Source organism: Meleagris gallopavo, chromosome 12 (genome assembly GCF_000146605.3).
Source record: "Meleagris gallopavo isolate NT-WF06-2002-E0010 breed Aviagen turkey brand Nicholas breeding stock chromosome 12, Turkey_5.1, whole genome shotgun sequence".
NCBI lineage: Eukaryota > Metazoa > Chordata > Aves > Galliformes > Phasianidae > Meleagris > Meleagris gallopavo.
Window position 1 is genome coordinate 14,226,150 of NC_015022.2, and position 5,222 is coordinate 14,231,371.

Here is a 5,222-nt window from a genome sequence, read left to right on the forward strand (position 1 = left end):
CGCGACGCGAGGCTGCGGCTGCGGCTGTTTCGCGTTGTTATCTGCGTGGGGTAAATACAGTGGCTTCTCTTAAAAATCTAAGCTGCTTGTGGGAGCGGGACTTTATGCTTTTTTTATGGGAACTGGTGGGTTTTGCCTGTTTTGTGGCTGGCCGAGTTGTTATCGCACTTTGTTCTTCTAGCGCTAAAGTATCCAGGGGGAGTAAGTTTGTAGTCGCGGCTCTGCGCTAATTCCACTCTTTGCTTTTGCTTTGCGACGTGCAGCTTTTGCGATGCGGTGCAAGGGACTCGGAGCAAAGCGGTCTGGGTCGTGTGAGTGTTTGTTGTCCGCATAAGAAAGTTGCGCTGAAAAAATGCAAACGCCTTTTACCCGATCCCTGATTTGATTCGTCCCATTTGCTAACTGGAAAGGAGTTTGGTTAAGTTTAGGCTGTAATTAATCAAACCGGTTGGTCAAACAAACAAACCTAAAATAATAAAAAAGGGAAAAAGCATTCACACAAATACGTTAACGTGGTACAATTGTGTTAAGAGTATCTTCAAGAGAGGCTTAAGAAGTAAGCCATTGCTCTTTAAATAAAGACATCCTGCTCGTAACGAGAAATAATCCGTTTTTTCAGTGTTGTTTGCGTAGCACAGCTATAGTAACTGACAGGGAAATGCTTCATGCCCTTAATGTTACGACATTCACTGGAAGCTAAATTACTGTAACGTGACTTTAAGAAAATGGAAATTCTCACCTGGATATTTTGGTGTTAATTTTTTGGTGATTGAGCCGTAGAAGTTGTCAGGTACGCTGAAATAATTTTGGTTGTCTGAGCGATGATCCTATTGAATGGGTGCTTCTGGCTGTCGGGGTGAATGGGAGCATTTGAGTAATAATCCTATTTGTTTGATTTCTTGCTGCTGCTCGCTGCCGTCATAAAATAGCTTATTGTGAGGCAAAAATGCTTTCAGATGGTGGAGTCTGAGGGTGGATTCAGCATGTGCAGCTCCACTTTGCAATGACTGCAGGAAGAGTTTGAAGAATGTAGTGCAGAAAGGAAAATTTCATTTTATTTAAGATTTTTTTAAAGCACACTTCATTTTTAATAGAGATGGAGGTGTTAGAAACATTAACTTTGTTGACATCGAAAAAACCATCAAATAGGTTGAAATATGTAGATTATAGAATCTCTTGAGTTAGAAGGAACACTTAAAGGCCATCTGTTCCAACTCCCCTGCACCGAACAGGGACACCTGCAGATCAATCAGGTTGCTCAGAGCCTGGTTCAGCCTGACACATGTGTGTATTGAAGCTGTTTATTAAAACCTGAGATGTAAGGAGCACCTGCAACTACACTTGGCACAGGTAGGCACCTGAATAGCACGGGGATTGACCCCACTGCACAAGGTGGTAGCAGAAGGGTGAGGTTGCTTGTCCCCTCATCTGAGGTAATTACTACCAAGACTGAATCAGCTTCACTGCAAGGAGCATCAGCTGCAAGACTGGATCAACTTCTTTTTTTTTTCTGTGATGTCTTTTGCATGAGTTTAAGCTGTTTGCCAGGTAACTGCGTTGATGAAATTCCTCTTATTTGAACAGATAATTGTTTATAATACGTGCTCAGGCAAGAATTGTTCCTAAGGATGTTCCTGTCTGCGATGCTGAGGCCCTCTGGGTTTTGGGGCTGTCTATGGCAAATCGGGTTGGGCTGACATGCGGCCTGCATCCCATGGTTACCCCCACAGAGATTTTCTGTACATCTGTTTGGCTGGTTTGGTTTAAGTCATAGTGAATTGCTTATCTCCTCATCTCTGAAGAGGGTTTCTTGTTGTTAGCTGAAGGTTGCCATGAGACCTCTGCTAGCTATAATGACCTCTGCACTTGTGCAGCAGCTTGAGGTGCTTCCATGACTGGAGAACCTGTCAGTTTTGGTCACTCATCCCTATACTCTGAACTAATTTTAGTGGGGGAGTTTGAATTTTGGTCTGTCTGGGCGGTCTGTGGAGATGTGGGGCCTTCTAGCTCGCTCTGGAGGGAAGAAGGAAGCTTCACCTTGGCGGAGGAGGCCAAAGCATGCTAAATATGCCCTAATTTCCTCTGTACCGGTCCCATTCTTGAGTGGAAAATTGCTCCTGATTTCCTCAGACCTAGAGGATTTTATGTTGGCATCCTTCCCATGTTCCCATTTTACTTCAAGTTGTATTTATTAGACAGCTTACATGCAATAGAAGCTTGCTTCTAAGTGACAGGACCGCTTTTCCCCAGTCTATTCCTACCTACATTAAGCAGTTAAATGTTCCCCAGGTCCTGGGGGACTGTTTCTCAAAATGAAATTGCTCTTTGCAGGATTATGAGGTTGTCAGAGACACAAGTGCCTCCAACACTGCTTTCAAATTGAGTATCAGCCTAACAGCTGCACCTGAGTGTGCCTGTTGATGCTGTAACAATCAAGTGATAGAAGAAAAGGAGTTATTCGTTTTTTTTGGGCAGTTTGGGTCTCTAAATTTACACTTTTTTTTTGGGGGGGGGGGGGGTATCCCATGTAAATGAGAGTCCTGAAAGAGGGCTATAGAATCATGCGCTAAGAGAAACTGGGCCAAGTTTCCTGTCCAATTGACCCAACGATTGATCATCTTACTAAACGCTTGGCAATTTCTCACTTGAAGAAATTAGATTGGGTGTAACTACAGGTTTACCAGCATTGCCACAGAGTGGGGTGATTGCTGCGTTGGTTGTTTTGCTCTACCTTAGGCAGCAATTATAAGGAAGTTGTTAATAAAACACTTTTATTTGTTAGCTGTGCTCCATCTTCCCTGGATCTCCAGTACTGTGCAAGTAGTGGGGCACTGTGTGCCTGTTCTGCCCCTAAAGTGAGGAGGACTTCTGAAAGCAAACTGTGCTGTTGCTGCCCACCTTATAGCTTGTTCTTTCTGTGCTAGGGCAAATACCTTCGCCTGTGTATTTTTATTTGTACTAACTCATCGTGTAGCCACTGTGCTGATGTAAAGCAAGTTCCTACTAAAAGTATTTGGGGATTACAAGTTTTGTTGTTGTTCATTAAAAATGCGGTCCTTAAAACAAGGCAAAACCTCACACAGACAGTTGGAGGCAAGCTGAAAACTGTTTGACCTATCCTTTCCACCTAAAAATTGCTCATTATTTCATATAACTCAAAAGCTGAAGTGAGAGTAAATGGGAAAAGTTCAGTGATTTTTTTTTTTTTTTTATCCTGACTTTCTTGTCGGTGAAAGGAGATACTGGTTCACACACACAGCTTACCCATGGAACTCACGAGTGTATAGCATTCCTTCTGCTTATTCTAAACTTTTAAGACAAATCTGTGTAGGAAAGCGTTCTAGAGGTGTTAATCTCAAAGCTGCAGATATGATTTCTAGCTGAAACAGCCCCTAAATGACAGATTTCTGGAAACCAGGAGATTATTTTTCTGGTGGAGTCTGTATAATTTGTATTCTTTTTTCTGAACATCTGCTTTTGGTCAGAGTTAGAGGCGGCTTATTGGGCTGAAGTGGTATTTGGAGCAATGCAGTCTACTTCCATGCTGTATGGGATAAAAATTCGGAGAGATTATTTTCAGGTCGCCATTACTTTGCCCAAAATGTACCCCAACAGGTGAATGTTGGATGCAACTTTAATTTTCAAGCTTAAGGGAAATCTGCAGGAGCGTGCATAATACAGTTTCCTTAACTTTTGATCAGTTAGCTATTTATAACCTTCTGCAAATCAATCTGATGTTTTGCAAGGTTACCCTACAGCTGCCAAGTTTCATTGTTTTATCAATGAAATAATTGAATTATTTTGGGAAAATCAGAAGAACGTTATATTTCTGCTGATGCCACCTTCTGATAAGCACTGCACCAGGGCTGACGGTGGCAGATTGTGCCTGTGCTTTCCATTGACCTCAGCTGTTGTCTAAGAAAAACAGACCCTTGAGCTGTGAGCCTTCAAGGCATCGTGTGGAATTTGTGCTGGAACATTTCCAGCTTGGATGTGCATGTTTCCAGCCTCCCTGTCACCAGAGAGAGAGGACCCCACTTGTGTAGGTGGGGTGCGTGGGGAGGCCGCCTTTGGTCTTACAGCATTGCTTGGTGGTAATGCTTTCTGACAGTCCTTAACTGCTAGTAGTTAATTTAAATGCTTTCTTTTGGTTTCTTGGTTAATGTGTGGGGAGAGTTGAGTTAGGTTGATGCAGAGGATGACTTTTCTGCTTGTTTCGCTTGTATTTACGCAGATGCTCCTTGCTAGCTTGTTTTCACTTTCCCACAAGAACAATTTGCTAAAATACCAGTAAGATAGTGACATAGGTTTTAAAATCTTTTTGTTGTTATTTTGTTTACCTTCTAGATCAGGCGGGAAAAAAAACATTCATCTCCTTCCTTTCTGGAAAGTACTTGTACCCTTGACCATTCTTCCTGTTACCCACTCCTAAGAGCTCCATTTGTATTCTGCAAAGTAAATTCTGCTTCAGTAGAGTCTTTAGGTTGATACAGCCTTCATTGTTTCAGAAATTCTTGGAATTGGGTGGCTTTGCTGCCTTAAAATCAGAGATAAAATCTAATTTAGAAAGAGTTCCAGCTCCGTACAATGCGATAAATTAAAAGATAAAATCTCTGGGGGATTTTCTAGCAAGTGCTTTTATTCCTTTTTTGCTCTTAAATATAGGAGAACTGCTCAAGAACTAAGTTTTATCTGGGATATGGCGTATAATCTAGATTTTTTGATAATCTCTTTACAGAGACGAGTGAAAATGAGATGGCTATTACAACTTAAGCAGGCATTTGTAATGCCGCTGATGTGGAAGTGATGATGATTTGGAGCTGTTGGCAAGGACTGGCAGAATTTCTCAACTCATATTATCATGGCTGTGATTTATTTTTTTTTCCTTTTTAAACCTGGCTTATTTGGCTTTAAGTGGGAAGGGGCTATGGTGCTTTGTTCATTGAAATTTTGTTGCAGACCAATTCCCCTTAACATAAAGCCCTGTTGCATCTGATGTTTTTGACAAATTCAAATGAAAACATCCACATAAATTGAAGTAACACAACTCAGTTCTTTATCGCTGCTTTCAAGTGGAATGTTTTCTGGCATCTTCCCTCATGGGAAACATCTGCAGAAGCAAATGACAAATCATTAATGTTAATTCAATAGCCAGCTTTGTTCCAGGTTTCTTGTACTTGGAAACAATTAACTGGAGAGTTTTGTTTTGCCTTTCTTTCTTT

General features: G+C 41.6%; 1 protein-coding gene across 4 annotated transcripts in view; it reads left to right on the forward strand.

Annotated features, from left to right (window-relative positions):
- Positions 1 to 5,222, forward strand: part of MCTP2 (multiple C2 and transmembrane domain containing 2) — a 139,500-nt gene that overhangs the window by 28,078 nt on the left and 106,200 nt on the right. Inside the window, exon 1 of one of the 4 annotated variants that reach the window (XM_031555341.1) lies at positions 28 to 50. The exons of 2 other annotated variants lie outside the window; for them this stretch is intronic. The gene's annotated coding sequence lies outside the window, so the exon portion shown is untranslated. Of the gene's footprint in view, positions 1 to 27; positions 51 to 5,222 lie in introns of those variants that run through there. One more of the 4 variants, XM_010717508.3, reaches the window with a different exon arrangement.